Source organism: Mya arenaria, chromosome 15 (assembly GCF_026914265.1).
Source record: "Mya arenaria isolate MELC-2E11 chromosome 15, ASM2691426v1".
NCBI classification, from domain to species: Eukaryota; Metazoa; Mollusca; class Bivalvia; order Myida; family Myidae; genus Mya; species Mya arenaria.
In genome coordinates this window covers 45,260,596-45,269,338 of record NC_069136.1, presented here as the reverse complement: position 1 = coordinate 45,269,338, position 8,743 = coordinate 45,260,596, and positions in this window count along the sequence as shown.

Here is an 8,743-nt window from a genome sequence, read left to right as displayed (position 1 = left end):
AAACGTATTCTCCTGACCGAGTAAAACCCATACAAACGCATTCTCCTGACCGAGTAAAACCTATACAAACGCATTCTCCTGACCGAGTAAAACCCATACAAACGCATTTTCTTGACCGAGTAAAACCCATACTAACGCATTCTCTTGACCGAGTAAAACCCATACTAACGCATTCTCCTGACCGTGTAAAACCCATACTAACGCATTCTCTTGACCGAGTAAAACCCATACAAACGTATTCTCCTGACCGAGTAAAACCCATACAAACGCATTCTCCTGACCGAGTAAAACCCATACAAACGCATTCTCTTGACGGAGTAAAACCAATACTAACACATTCTCCTGACCGAGTAAAACCCATACAAACGTATTCTCCTGACCGAGTAAAACCCATACTAACGCATTCTCTTGACCGAGTAAAACCAATACTAACACATTCTCCTGACCGAGTAAAACCCATACAAACGCATTCTCCTGACCGAGTAAAACCCATACTAACGCTTTCTCCTCACCGTGTAAAACCCATACACACGCATTCTCCTGACCGAGTAAAACCCATACTAACGCATTCTCTTGACCGAGTAAAACCCATACAAACGTATTCCATTGACCGAGTAAAACCCATACTAACGCATTCTCCTGACCGAGTAAAACCCATACTAACGCATTCTCTAAAACCCATACTAACGCATTCTCTTGACCGAGTAAAACCCATACTAACGCATTCTCCTGACCGAGTAAAACCCATACTAACGCATTCTCTAAAACCCATACTAACGCATTCTCTTGACCGAGTAAAACCAATACAAACGCATTCTCCTGACCGTGTAAAACCCATACTAACGTATTCTCCTGACCGAGTAAAACCCATACTAACGCATTCTCTTGACCGAGTAAAACCCATACAAACGCATTCTCTTGACCGAGTAAAACCCATACTAACGCATTCTCTTGACCGAGTAAAACCCATACAAACGCTTTCTCCTGACCGAGTAAAACCCATACTAACGCTTTCTCCCGACCGAGTAAAACCCATACAAACGCAGTCTCCTGACCGAGTAAAACCCATACTAACGCCTTCTCCTGACCGAGTAAAACCCATACTAACGCATTCTCTAAAACCCATACTAACGCATTCTCTAAAACCCATACTAACGCATTCTCTTGACCGAGTAAAACCCATAAAAACGCATTCTCTTGACCGAGTAAAACCCATACTAACGCATTCTCTTGACCGAGTAAAACCTATACTAACGCATTCTCTTGACCGAGTAAAACCCATTCTAACGCATTCTCTTGACCGAGTAAAACCCATACTAACGCATTCTCTTGACCGAGTAAAACCCATACTAACGCATTCTCTTGACCGAGTAAAACCCATACTAACGCATTTTCTAAAACCCATACTAACGCATTCTCTTGACCGAGTAAAACCCATACTAACGCATTCTCCTGACCGAGTAAAACCCATACTAACGCATTCTCTAAAACCCATACTAACGCATTCTCTTGACCGAGTAAAACCCATACAAACGCATTCTCTTGACCGAGTAAAACCCATACAAACGCATTCTCTAAAACCCTTACAAACGCATTCTCTTGACCGAGTAAAACCCATACAAACGCATTCTCTAAAACCCATACAAACGCATTCTCTTGACCGAGTAAAACCCATACTAAGCATTCTCTAAAACCCATACAAACGCATTCTCTTGACCGAGTAAAACCCATACTAACGCATTCTCTCAAACCCATACAAACGCATTCTCTTGACCGAGTAAAACCCATACTAACGCATTCTCTAAAACCCATACAAACGCATTCTCTTGACCGAGTAAAACCCATACTAACGCATTCTCTTGACCGAGTAAAACCCATACAAACGCATTCTCTTGACCGAGTAAAACCCATACAAACGTATTCCATTGACCGAGTAAAACCCATACTAACGCATTCTCTTGAGCGAGTAAAACCCATACAAACGTATTCCATTGACCGAGTAAAGCCCATACTAACGCGTTCTCCTGACCGAGTAAAACCCATATAAACGCATTCCATTGACCGAGTAAAACCCATACAAACGCATTCTTTTGACCGAGTAAAACCCATACTAACGCATTCTCCTGACCGAGTAAAACCCATACAAACGCATTCCATTGACCGAGTAAAACCCATACAAACGCATTCTCCTGATCGAGTAAAACCCATACAAACGCATTCTCTTGACCATGTTATTCCGAGTTTTTTTTTATTAAAATCTCTCAATGTGTCGCTATTCCCTCCACTCTTGCACTTCTATATAATTGCATTTATTCATACATTCAGATACTGTATTTTTTTTACTTAAAGCTGCACTCTCATAGATTAAGCGTTTTTTACAACTTTTTATTTTTGTCTTGGAAAGAGCAAATTTTTGCCTGTAAACCAATGATACGGCTGCTGACAAAAAATCAGATCCTCGATTTTCATATTTCCGTTCGAAAAATAATGTTTTATGGCTTGAACCAATACTAACGGTCAAAAATGCATAAAACGTCTATTTTTTAATTAAATTTAAAAATGCGATCTATTTTTTGTCAGAAGCCTTGTACAACTGGTTTTCACGGATTTTCACAAAAAATGGCTCGTTCCAAAACAATTTTCTTTTGTCAAAACGTTCAATCTGTGAGAGAGCAGCTTTAAAGGTTACCTACCATAGGTTAACTTTGCTCACAAAAAGTTAAATATACAATTACCTTTGACTTTCAAAGACTGACCAAATTCGTTCATACGCCGAAATATGTTTTCGATGTTTAATAATGTACAGTTGAACACCGTTAATCCGAAATCGTAGGGCCCAACAAAGTACTTCGGAATAGCGATGTTTCGGATTAACAATTTTCCGCAAATGGCAGCGTTCGCGAATTAAAGATGACGTGAAATACTAAGTCGTGAAGATTGCAATGTCATTTACACGTAACCAATACGATACACATGGGATACCAAATCGGGACCGTAATTTTTACTTTGGAATAGCGATTTATCATTAGTTCGGAATAGCGATTTCGGATTAAAGACCAAAAAAATTAGTTCAACATAGAAGGAGTAAAATTCGGACCGAAAAATAATTTCGAAATAGCGATAATTTCGGATAAACGGTGTTAGGAATAGCGGTGTTCAACTGTATATAACAATAACAAGGCATGGTTTTTCTCATTCGGAGCTCCTCGGCCATTTTTTCAAAAACAACCTCGGATGTATGCCGGTACATCTGTTGAAGTAGTCCGTATTTTTTTAATAAAAGCATTAATTAAATGTAGTGTTTAAGAGTTGTATTCATTGCTCTCAGTTTAAATTGATTGCCAGTGAAGTGTATTAATGCAAACATAATTACGATTCCCAAGAGTTAAGTAATAAATTTTAATTACTAAATAAGATTACTACGCGATCTATTTGCAGCGGACTTAAACGTACCACTTTTTAAGTATGTAAACCGTCCATATACATCCGAGGTTGTTTTTGAAAAAATGGCCGAGGAGTTCCGAATGGGATTTTCTTCGTTTTATTCAGATATATACAAAATGTCAACATGGAAGTAAAAATAACTGAATTCACCGGCTGGTATTTAAGCTTACAGATGGTGCATATAGGATAAATTACTTTGGCATATGTGGTTTGATTAGTATTTAGTAATATTAGATTAGAAGTATTGAAACTGATGAATAGCGAAAGAAAATTGTTTATGGTGAATTCAATATACATATAATTGGACTTCGATGCCAGGTTTTTTGGAGTATTAACATTTACAACAAAGATAAAAGAATCACTAAACACACTTATAACAGTATGTTACATAAAAAAGATATGTATCGGTGAGAACCAAGTACCCTGCTTCAAAAAAAAATCATAAGGCTTAAAGCTGCACTCTCACAGATTTACCGTTTTGACAACTTTTTTTTATTTTTTGTCTTGGAAAGAGAACATTTTTGCGTAAATATCTGCAATGATATAAGACTGCTGACAAAAAATCAGATCGCAGATTTTTATATTTCCGGTCGAAAATTAATGTTTTATGGCTTAAACCGTTACTAACGGTTTACGAAAAATGCATAAAACATCAATTTTTATGCCCCCGAAGGTGGGCATATTAAAATCGCACCGTCCGTCCGTCCGTCCGTCCGGCTCTATAACTTTCCCTTGTATGGACAGATTTTAAAATAACTTGCCACATGTGTTCCACATACCAAGACGACGTGTCCCGTGCAAGACCCCTGTCCCTACCTCAAAGGTCAAGGTCACACTTAGTGTTTATTCACAATGGAGTGCTGCATATAAGGACATAGAGTATAAGTTGTCGTGTCCGGGCTGTAACTTTCTCTTGTATGGACAGATTTTAAAATAACTTGCCACATGTGTTCCACATACGAAGACGACGTGTCCCGTGCAAGACCCCTGTCCCTACCTCAAAGGTCAAGATCACACTTAGTCTTTATTTACAATGGAGTGCTGCATATAAGGACATAGAGTATAGGTTGTCGTGTCCGGGCTGTAACTTTCCCTTGTATGGACATATTTTAAAATAACTTGCCACATGTGTTCAAAATACCTAGACGACGTGTCGCGTGCAAGACCCGTGTCCCTACCTCAAAGGTCAAGGTCACACTTAGTGTTTATTTACAATGGAGTGCTGCATATAAGGACATAGAGTATAGGTTGTCGTGTCCGGGCTGTAACTTTCCCTTGTATGGGCAGATTTTAAAATAACTTGCCACATGTGTTCAACATACCTAGACGACGTGTCGCGTGCAAGACCCGTGTCCCTACCTCAAAGGTCAAGGTCACACTTAGTGTTTATTTACAATGGAGTGCTGCATATAAGGACATAGAGTTTAGGTTGTCGTGTCCGGGCTGTAACTTTCCCTTGTATGGACAGATTTTAAAATAACTTGCCACATGTGTTCAACATACCAAGACGACGTGTCGCGTGCAAGACCCGTGTCGCTACCTCAAAGGTCAAGGTCACACTTAGTGTTTATTCACAATGGAGTGCTGCATATAAGGACATAGAGTTTAGGTTGTCGTGTCCTGGCGGTAACTTTTTCTTGTATGGACAGATTTTAAAATAACTTGCCACATGTGTTCCACATACCAAGACGACGTGTCGCGTGCAAGACCCGTGTCCCTACCTCTAAGGTCAAGGTCACACTTAGTGTTTATTCACAATGGAGTGCTGCATAATTATAAAGACATAGAGTATAGGTTGTCGTGTCCGGGCTGTAACTTTCTCTTGTATGGACAGATTGTAAAATAACTTGCCACATGTGTTCCACATACCAAGACGACGTGTCGCATGCAAGACCCGTGTCCCTACTTCAAAGGTCAAGGTCACACTTAGTGTTTACTTACAATGGAGTGCTGCATATAAGGACATAGAGTATAGGTTGTCGTGTCCGGGCTGTAACTTTCCCTTGTATGGACAGATTTTAAAATAACTTGCCACATGTGTTCCACATACCAAGACGACGTGTCGCGTGCAAGACCCGTGTCACTACCTCAAAGGTCAAGGTCACACATAGTGTTTATTCACAATGGAGTGCTGCATATAAGGACATAGAGTATAGGTTGTCGTGTCCGGGCTGTAACTTTCCCTTGTATGGACATATTTTAAAATACCTTGCCACATGTGTTCCACATACGAAGACGACGTGTCGCGTGCAAGACCCATGTCCCTACCTCAAAGGTCAAGGTCACACTTAGTGTTTATTCACAATGGAGTGCTGCATATAAGGACATAGAGTTTAGGTTGTCGTGTCAGGGCTGTTACTTTCCCTTGTATGGACAGATTTTAAAATCACTTGCCACATGTCTTCCACATACGAAGACGACGTGTCGTGTGTAAGACCCATGTCCCTACCTCAAAGGTCAAGGTCACACTTAGTGTTTATTCACAATGGAGTGCTGTATATAAGGACATAGAGTTTAGGTTGTCGTGTCAGGGCTGTTACTTTCCCTTGTATGGACAGATTTTAAAATCACTTGCTACATGTGTTCCACATACGAAGACGACGTGTCGTGTGCAAGACCCATGTCCCTACCTCTAAGGTGAAAGATACACTAAGTGTTTATTCACAAGGGAATTCTGAATATAAGAACATAACAGTGTAGGTTGTCAAGTATGGGTGGTATTTTTTTATTTTCAGAGGCAATTTAAAATAACTTGCCATATGTATTTGACACATAAAGGCAAGATCAACTTTTCATGTACTGACCTTGTTCGTAGGTCAATGTCACATTCGGGGGCATTCGTCACATACTGTGACAGATCTTGTTTAACTTAAATATGAAATTCTCGGTTCTGATTTTTGTCACCAGTCTTATATCACTGGCTTTCATAGATTTTCGCAAAAATTGGCTCGTTCCGGGACAAAAAATAAAAAAGTCAAAACGCTCAATCTGTGAGAGTGCAGCTTTAAGACCGCTAATTTTCAGGCGTTAACCTGTTATGGGCGTAAACTGCGTTTCAATAAAAGTATCATAAAGATCTTTATCGTGTAGATTCTGCTCGTAACTTAACGAGTGTCGAGAGCACTCTTTAGCAGCGTTTGGTTAACAATTATCATATCTTAATGAAAAGAGGCCGGAGTTACGGCTTGGAAGTTGCGCCCCCCCCCCCCCCCCCCAAACGTATAATTATGATGTGCACTGCATTTTCAATATGTAAGCCACAGACACAAAGAGAAATACGATATAATGATTGTATAAATGGAAATAAATATATAAAAAATTCGCATACTTTTTCATATTGTTAACTTTATTCTTTATTCTAATGGTTCCCCGAATGCATTGCTAGACGTTAATATATGTCTATCACGTTTTCGAGATCATGGTACGTCGGGGTTCTGTGTAATGGCTGTTGATTTCAAAAAAATATATACTAAGGTGATTGGTAGCCTCTTGAATATTCGTTTGAAACAAGGGAGGTGTGGTGTAACATTGTCACACACATTAAAAGGAGGCAGTTAATAATGCATGCAAATATATGTTTTGCTTTGTTAAGTACACTTAATAAATAACGTACATTCAAAATATGCAAAAGTTTATGTTTATGATTTTCTCCTGTTGTTTTTTTTTACTTTTTTAGTATGAACGAACAACTAAAGGAATAACTTATCCCCCAAACTTTGTTTCTTGGTGACATAGGTTAGCATTCGGAACTCCTCGGCCATTTTTATCGAAAACAACCTCGGATGTATTTGGACGGTTTACATACTCAAAAAGTGGTACGTTTAAGTCCGCAACAAGTAGGTCGCGTAGTAATTTTATTTAGTAGTTAAACTTTATGACTAAACTCTTGGGAATCTTAATTATGTTTGCAATAATACACTTCACTGGCAAACAATTTAAGCTTAGATCAATAAATACAACTCTAAAACACTACATTTTATTAATGATATGATATAATTCAAAAATTTACGAACTACTTCAACTGATGTACTGCCATACATCCAAGGTTGTTTTCGATAAAAATGGCCGAGGAGTTCCGAATGATTGGTTAGAGGATAGGTGAGCAATGTACAGATATGACATTTGGGACTCACTCGAGTTATATATGTTTTGTCAATGGTTATGCATTTCTACTACTAATATATATGTCAGGGTACATAAACTATGATCTTAGTATTTCCCAAGAGTCACATTGAGGCCCTAAATCGCTCACCTATCCCAAAACCGATCTGCTCGGGTTCAGACCATACACGCTTATATCATAACACCACGGTGCGCGAGTGTTTAATAGATGCCATACATGTGCATATATTAAATTCAACAAGAAATGCATTAATTGTGTTTTAAATGCATTCACCCATCATAACAAATCTATAACAAAGCCACGAAACATGTTTACATCACTGCTTTTCTTGTTACAGTAATGGGATGTGTTTTTGTATTAGTTGTCTGGCGCCACCTTGACATCCTTATCGTACGTTTCATCGTCAAGCGGAAACACTTTAGTTGGAACGCACGATTGTTGTTCCAAATTCTGTTGCAATGTTTGCATGTTTAATGAAGAATTAAGCGGTTTCTGAGCCCATTTGTGCATTTCGATTCCGGCTGATGTTATTGCTTCTGCACACAAAATCTTGTTCTTAATCATATGAGGCAATACCAAATACTCTGAGCCTTCAATATCAATCTTCATGAAGACAACTGTTGCGTTCAAAGGTTTTATTATTTCCTCGATGTATTTTACAATATCCACTGTGTGTACTTCATATTTTGTCATAATGTGTTTATTTTTTATGACGCTGTCTAAAATACCCGCGCCTACATCCAGGTCGGAGTTTGTTTCCGAAAATATTGTCACGATGTCATTATCCCTATCTGAAACAGCGAAGTTGTGAAAGTCCACTCGGAATCCTTTGTTTTTGTACGACTCCTCAACAAATTTCAGTCGGTCCATATGTCTTGGGTTAGCTTCAAACCCAAACGCACACACGTGTTTCCGCCTTTCGGAGACATTCCCAAACAGTTGGTCGAATATTCGGATAATTGGCGCGTTCGGGTACAGATTAGGTTCAAATAGCTTTCGAACCTGTACACCCTTGTTTGAACCAAGATCCAGAAAAACATATCGACACCCGGGCACCGAATTATCCTGACGCCGAAATTGTCTCGGAACAAGAAAACCGTACAAGGATTTTCCTAACGGTTCATGAAACGTACGATCGAATTTGACATTTAAAACGATTACGGTTACGGTAACTAA